Source organism: Pezoporus wallicus, unplaced genomic scaffold, assembly GCF_028554395.1.
Source record: "Pezoporus wallicus isolate ANWC-B61680 ecotype Strahan unplaced genomic scaffold, APGP_CSIRO_Pwel_v1 contig_4309, whole genome shotgun sequence".
NCBI lineage: Eukaryota > Metazoa > Chordata > Aves > Psittaciformes > Psittacidae > Pezoporus > Pezoporus wallicus.
In genome coordinates, this window is record NW_026638191.1 from 2,984,932 (window position 1) to 2,992,927 (window position 7,996).

The following is a 7,996-nucleotide window of genomic DNA, read 5'->3' on the forward strand; positions in this document are numbered from 1 at the left end:
TTGCCTCACAGTAAAGAAATTCTTCCCTATATTCAACCTGAACTTCCCCTGTTTAAGTTTTAACCCATTACCCCTTGTCCTGTCACTACAGTCTCTAATGAAGAGTCCCTCTCCCCCATCCCTATAGGCCCCCTTCAGATACTGGAAGGCTGCTATGAGGTCTCCAAGCAGCCTTCTCTTCTCCAGGCTGAACAGCCCCAACTTCCTCAGCCTGTCTTCATACGGGAGGTGCTCCAGTTCCCTGATCATCCTTGTGGCCTCCTCTGGGCTTGTTCCAACAGCTCCTGCCTGCCATGCTGGTGCTGACTGCTGCTCTTCTCACAGCTACCTTGGAAGCTTCTGTGGGCCATTGCTTCTCCTGGGTGTCAGCAAAGATGTCTCCCTCTCAGCCCCAGCTGTGGTTGTCCCTGCATCTCTGGAATGAGAGAGCTGATGAGCCTGCTGCTGGGCTGTGTAACCCCAGCTTTAGGCCAAGCTGTTTGTCCAGGTTAACTCAGGAGGCCCCTTTGATCTGACTTGTCCTTGCCCGGAGACACTGGGAGAGTTTGGAGCTTGGTTCCTGCAGGCTCCAATCTCCCCAGCCCATTTTGGGACAAAGCCAGAGAGTGTGTGGCTGAAATAGGGTCTCTCAAATTCATCCCAAACAATACTGAACCTAATGAGAAATAAGAGCAATAGGTCAGATTGTAACCCCAGAATTTAGGAGAGCTAACTTTGGCCTCTTCAGGGACCTTCTTGGAAGAATCCCATGGGAACAGGCCCACGAGGGAAGAAGGGGGGGACCAAGACACCAGGTTAATATTCAAGGATCACTTCCTCCGGGCTCAAGAACAGTACATCCCCATGGGTAAGAAATCAAACAAAGGGGACAGGAGACTTGCATAGATGGGAAGAGGATGTGGTAGAGGTGGGGAGGGAAAGGAATGGGATGGGAGGGAAAGGAATGGGATAGGAGGGTAGGGAATGGGGTTGAGATAGAGACAGGGAGAAGAAGGGGATGGGAAAGGGCATGGGAAGGAGTCAGCTCTTGTTAGAGAAGCACAGGTTCAGACAGCAGCTTGCAGTAGTCCAGCTGCATTGGACACAAGCAGCCTTGAAAAGCACTGAATGCCTTTCCCTTGGGTTGTTATCTCAAGGGCTGCGCTGCTCAGGCAGCCAACTGTACCAGCAGGATGTTATTTTACATTCAGTTTCCTGATGGTCTGGGTGGCCTGAAAACTTGAGCAGTGAATTGTGACCACTTGAGACTGGGAAAAAGTCCCCACAGTGGATGTGCACTGCAGATGGCACCGAGGTCGAGCCACCGAAATCACATTTAGGGAGTGAAATTGCAGTGGGTTTAGAGCTTCATTTCAGGAGCACTGCATTTCTCCTGCATTAGAGATTTTTTAGGCTGGTTTATGAGACATTGCCCCGTGTCAAAAGGTACACAGAAATGGAGGGAGCGGTAGCTGATATAAAACAGTTTAACTATTAAAAGAGGAGTTAAAACCAGCATTGGTTTTTATAGTGACAGCATTAGGAGCTCTGGGAAGGACATGTGGGGGTGAGCAGAGGAAACCCTAGCAAAACCCAGGGATGTGGGACATCGGAGTTGGGCCCTGGCGTGGAGCGATGCAAGTAACCTGGGCAGGAAGGACACACAGGAAAGGAGTCCCCATGAGGGACGGGAGTCCCACGAGTGTCCCCTCCTCAGCTTCTTGCTGGAGAGAACCTCTGCAGAGGGCAGCAGCAGGGCAGACGCATCACCCATGGCTTGCAGTGGGGCAGGGAGTCCTGGGAAGCAAAAGTCCATCTTTTGATTGTCTTCCAGGAGCTTTCTTGGACCTTCCTACAAAGGCACGTGCTGCCGGGGTGCAGCCCATGGGTGGTGGGAAGTGGAGAGGCTGGTGGGTCACGGGGCAGTGCCTGCAGCCCCCTGTCCTCTGCCTCAGAGCAAGAGGGAGCCCTTGGGATGCTGCATCCCACTGGCATGGGGATGGCAGAATTTCCTGACACCTGCCCAGGGCCCATGGGATCTGGGGCTGGGGATTACTCCTCCTTAGACTCGCTGTTATTTGCAGTTCTGTCCCCCTCAGGCAGCAGAGCAGACAGTGCAAGTGTGTCCCCTGCCAGGGGAGCTGGGATGTCCTCATGGTTAGAAATGCCTGTTCCGTGTTTAAGTAACTGGTCAGGCTGGATTTTGATCCCGTTGTGGCATAGCACATGTTTTCTGTTACATCCCCCTTTCTCCCCACAGTAGTCAAAGCTGTCATGCAGGCATCTTTTGTGCTTTTATCTAAATCAAAATTAAAGGCTCCTTAAGATATGTAGTGGAAATTAAATAGAACAGTGATGTGCAAGAGGAGTTTCAGGGAAAGCACTGTTATAAAACCTGGCTCCCTGCAGTGTCTCTGAGGGCTTGTACTGCAGCTGAGCTCTCACTGCAGTCTCCATACTGGAGGAGCAAGTTTAGGTTTCACTCTCCTGCTTGGTCACCACTTTTCACTCAATTACCCTGACACCTCCCACATCCTCAGCTTTACTGAAACGGGCTGGAAGATAAATGTTTGTTAGTGGGGAAAGAGCAGGGCTGGAGGTGAGGGTGCCACTGTGAGCATCCCTCAGCTGAGGCGGCTCTGCTGAGGGATGGAGCTGTGGAGGATGAGCTAGCACGTGGGCACCAAACTAGGCCAAGTGCTCCGCTCCTGGGGCTGTCCTGGCCCTGAGCAGGAGCGGAATCAGGGACACGCTGATGAATTTGCTGCAGAAGCTGGCAGTGAAGTGGGACATGGAGTGCTCTGAGTGCACAGGGGCTTAGGAGAGCAGGAGCTGTCCTGGCACTGGCGCAGATATCCCAGCAAAGATCCCAGGGGGATTTGAGCTGAAAGACGAGGGGGAAACCCCGGCAATGGCATAGGGAATTACCACCAGAGGGCACTTAGATATTGCTCTTGCTGAACAAATACTGTTTCTTAGCAAGAGGCCAGCTCTGGATTGCCTGACAATGCACATCCAAGCCTGACTCATCGCTGGCACAGACAGCAAAGGAAAGCACTCACAAGGCATTAGAGAAATCATGCATGGATGGGAATCCACTAGCAAGATGCAGGGGATTGAACTTTTCTTCCAGACTTTTTTAGAGAGGTCTGCCTGGTCCCTTAGGTGAGCAGCACATCATTACTGACCTGTGTGGTACCCACGGGGCTTGGCACAGAGGAAAGGACACCTCCATCCTGCTCACAATGAAGATGTCCTGTCTGCTGTCCCTAGTGCTGAGGATACAAGAGTCACAGCCCCAGCAGGGATCCTGCTGTCATGCTCACCTGGGTGCATCAGCGCCCTGCTTTTTATTCCAGAGCTGGGCAGGAGTAGAATTATTATCGGTCTTCCAAGAGGAACTGCAGGGAACGGGTAAGGAGGAAATTGGGTAGCATTTCAAACCCAATTCTGAGAGCTCCTTAATACCCCTGAGGATGTGGGTGCCAAATGAAGTCTGCAGATGTGAGGGCGGCCATATACTGCAGGTGAAATATACTGCAGGGGTGAAATAGGAAAACTTCCACCCTTGTTCTCAGAGCAAGGCACAGCACCCTGTTCGTCACCAGCATGTCTCCGGGAGGCACCCTGGGGCTCAGCAGTGGGGTGTGATGGTTTGGCTGGGGTCACAGGGCAGCTGCAGGTCTTGATGCCATGCCTGGAGATCTGCTCTGGGCACAGAGTATTGCGAGGACCAAAGAATCAGAAACTGACGGTGCTACAGGTGTATGTGATGGATATGTGAAGGGAGTGTGGTCTCTAGAGACGGAAAGGGGTGGCCCTATGGGTCCCCATCCATGGGGTTCTCCCACCACAGCCTGCCAAGCAAATGCCCTCGTTACCCCAGCTATTGGCTTTGCCAGGACTAGGCCCCTTTATGCTCTTAGGTTTGGCTGATTACTTGCAATTAGTACTAATTACTGTCTCTTTTGACAGTGCCTTGTCTCTAAATCCCTGTGTCCTGTCCATGACACACACATCATGCTGGGTGCTGGGCATTGTGTCCTGAGGCACTTCCACCAGCCTTGGCAGCAAAGCCAAGGTTATCGTGGGGCTGCAATCTGTGGAGGGGCTGCCTGTAGGGGCTTCAGTTTTGGGGGCACCTCAGCTTTCTGAGGGCTCCACGATACCTTTTACTCTGTAAAGCTGTGGTGCTGGGTTTGCTGTCCTGCTGCCCGGATCTGGCTCTTCCCCAGGACCAGGGTACCCAGAGCAATGTTACAGGGTCTCCTTGACTGCCAGGGGCAGAGTGGGACTGTGGGGCACTGCTGGGGTGGCAGCGAGAGGTAGAAGATGGTGTTAGATGTTGGCACCAGCACTCCCACATCTAACGGCTGTGTGCCCACAGGATGGACTGGGCAATCCCTCCCAGTCCCCAAAAAGCCATGGCTGGGATGCAGAGGCCATACCAGGAATCTGTGTATTCTGTCCGCACTTGGACAGGGACACCATGGCGCAAGGTGGCATGGATGGCTGTGACAGCAGCAGGACTCAAGGGGACACCTCCTGGCTCCAAACAGGGTCCTTCACTGAGACTTCACGGTGCTGTTGCCATCTGTAGCTCACCTTTCCCACCTATACTTTGCTATTGCTCAAATTATGGTGTTTCAGAAGCTTCTTTAGGTCCATGAATCATTAGCCACTGGCAAAGCCACAGGTTTTTAAACCCCAAAAGATCATTGAATAATTATTTGCTATTGCTGTACCCACTGTTACCAATCCCACCACAGAGAAATAGAGGCTTGCTGAGAAATCATCAAGCTGTAGGCTAAACTAAGGGAAGTCCACCAGAGAAAAGGTAGGGATTAGGAGCACTTAGTGTTATGGGGCACCATGAGGGTTGGGAGGAGAAGCATGGCCAGAGGATATCACAGCAGGGCACAGGGATTCCCTATGTCCCTACTGCTCTCCATGATGGGAGTCACAGCTCATCCTGCATGATGTTACTTTTAGTGCTAAGATCCTCTAACACCAAGGACTGTTTGCTCTTGAGGTACAGCAGCTCTTGTGCTTAGGGGAGCCCAGCAACCATGTCAGGGCACAGACTGCTCTTGTTACCATCAGGAGGAATGATGGTGCTTTTCCACGGCCATTCCTGAAAGGAATACCTGGGCAGGTTCTTCCCATGACCAAGGTGAACAGCCTCAACCGGAAACACTTTGTGGGATGCAGCCTGCAGTGAAGGTTATAGCTGTAGTTAGCTCGTCTCACCCGGCAGGGCAGGGAGATAGGGCTTGGGGGATCTCCTGCTTTCAGCTTTAGCGCAGTTCAGTTTTTGTGGTCAGCCCTCAGTGCTTGCTCCCCCTCAGGCAGCCATGGGTGCAGGCTTGATCAGGAGACACTTCTGGGAGGGAGAGCAAGGGGAGGTGCAGGGAAACCAAGCGTCTGTTGTAGAGGCAGTAGCGCTCAGCTACTGCTCTTTCCCTCTCCGTTCACTGCTCTCTCGGGACATCCTTGCTGGGGATCAAGCTGTTCTGGGCATCCATCGGCACTGAGTGCTCAGTGTCAGTGCTAACAGGAGAGACAGAACAGCTCGCCAGGAGCAGGCGGCTGCCTATAAACACCCTGGTCAAGCCTCCAGAGCAGCCGGAGATGTTTGTGCATCAGCTCGTCAGGAGGTGCAGAGCAATCGCTCACCAAGTCACATCACCTCCTTCCCTCCACCTTCCTCCTGGCCCCGCGGTGGAATTCACCATCCCTCTCTGCCACAGCTTTTGTTTCTCAGGCCTACCGAAACACTGGGTGAGCTATGAAATGAGATACAGTAGGAGATAAGCCTCTCCCACCCCTCCTGTGGGTGGCTACAAACGATCAGGTTGGTTTCCCATCTGAACCAGTATTTGATGCTATCATCAGTATTGCTTCTCCCTTTTAAGCTCCTCTCTTTCCCCACTTTTAGCACCTCCATATGTTAAACTTGGAGAAACGAATCTGGGGTGAAATAATTCAAATTATGTCTTTACAGTTACCATGCTCTGCTGGGTTGAAAGGCTGGAGGGAGAAAGGGTTTGGACATGGATCAAGCTCATGTCTATGCCTCCTCATTCCAATTATACATTTCTTGAAATCAAGAGCAGCTTCTACTCCCAACACCTACATGGCAGTGCTGCGGAGCTTTCAGTTGGCTTTCAAGTCACCTTTCCATGCAAGCAGCTGCAGTGGTGACAGCGAAAGTACTTGCTTTGGTTTCCTATGCCAGAAAACGCCTCCCTTCTTTCTTCTGGAGTAACCCACTTCAGCCAATGTCCAGAAAAGACAGCAGGTTCTCAGCAATGCCAAGCAAGCCAGTGAGGAAGGAACTGCTTTGGTTGGAAGCCATCACGTGAGGCAAAGCTGACTCAAGATGCTCTGTATCTGAGTTACTGGACTGCGCCCCATCAGTTACAAACAAATGGCACCAATTACTGAAAGCACCAATTCATGATCCCTGTTCCTGTCCGATGCTTCAGGTTGGGTTTTAAGCACTGAAATGAAAAGAGCCAGCAGAGCAGCAGGATCAGAGCTGTGGGCACATCCCTGAGCAGGTCACTCCATCCACCTTGTCCTTTCCCAGCCGCATATTAAAGCATCGTTGAAGCTTGAGCATCGTTGAGGCTCAGCAGTGGGTTGAATAATTTCCTACCCTATGGCTCCTAATTCCTGATGCTAAAAAGACAGTGTGTGGGGTGGGACGGGAAATAAAGCTAATGAGAGAATGTTTTCTTCCAAAATAAGGCTTTGCAAGGCTCGGCAAGGTGCAGAGCTGCTGTTTCAGCTTCTTCTCAAGCACCAACCATTGGCTAGGGCTGGTAGGTATCAATGTGAAGAAACATCCATCCCAAGTAAGTTCTTGATGTAACGCAGATAAGCATAGCTATTTTATCACTCTGCTCAATTCAGAAAGCAAATTACTAGCAATACACTGCTCAGAACCACGTGCTTGCTCTTACAAGAGGAGAAGATGCATATAAATACTCTATTCAGGAGAATAAGAGCAGAATTATTTGCAGTGAAAGCAGCATGGTGTGCAGTGTGCTGTGATCGGCGAGGTGAAAGGCTTGGGGGGAGCAGGGGCTGCACTGCAGGGCCAGGGACAGATACCTTAGGGCTTCCCAAACAGTGAGGGTGAGAGGAGTGGGAAGCAGGAGCAGTTGGACTGGGGACACTGGCTGTGTGCATGGAGCAGGGTCTGGGCTCAACACTCCCCAGCAGCTCGGGGGTGGTGGTGGTGGTGTGGGAATCCTGCCCTGAACGTGAAGTGTGAAATCCATGGCCAAAAATATTCCAAATGATGCATAATGTAAGCGTTTGTCGGGTTTTCTAACCAGGCACTGAGCACTGAGAGCATTAAATTAAACATTAGGTGACTTGGCAAGCTGTATGAGAACGCCTGGGAAATGAGGAATGCGGGATAGATTGCATTATTTATAGTTTCGTTTTTTCCCTGGTTTGAACGCCTCTGAAGGAATGAGTGTATGCAGTGCTTAGAGGGGGACACAGTGTGGCCAGACCCTGCACTTGCAGCGACTGCCTGCTATTTCTGCCTGGTCCTTCTCCATAGATTTCTCCAACCACTCTCACTAACTGCACTCCTGCTGCTTTCCTCCCACTGCCAGAAGCTCCGCACGCTGGGCTGGAGCCCCAGTGCAGAACATCACCTACTCCATCCTCTACACTGGAGCAGCAGAGTGCTTCGGGAGCTGCACAACCAGCTCCCCACCTCGGGGAGTAGCACCAGTGCCCTGGCGCTCAGAGGGGTGGAAACCCCTGAATTCACCTTCAGCCTTGATGATGATCCAGAGCACTCATCTGCTTCTGCTCCTTGTGACTGCCCATGGACACGAGGGCCTTGAGCAAGGTCATGGGGTTGGGAGCACGGGGCTTTCCTGCAGCCTTGTGACAGCAGCAAGCACGACCAAGCCATGCTGGAACTGGGTTTGACAACTTGTTACCTTGAAGGATGATGTTTTACTTCTATCCCAATGCTTTCTGCTATAAA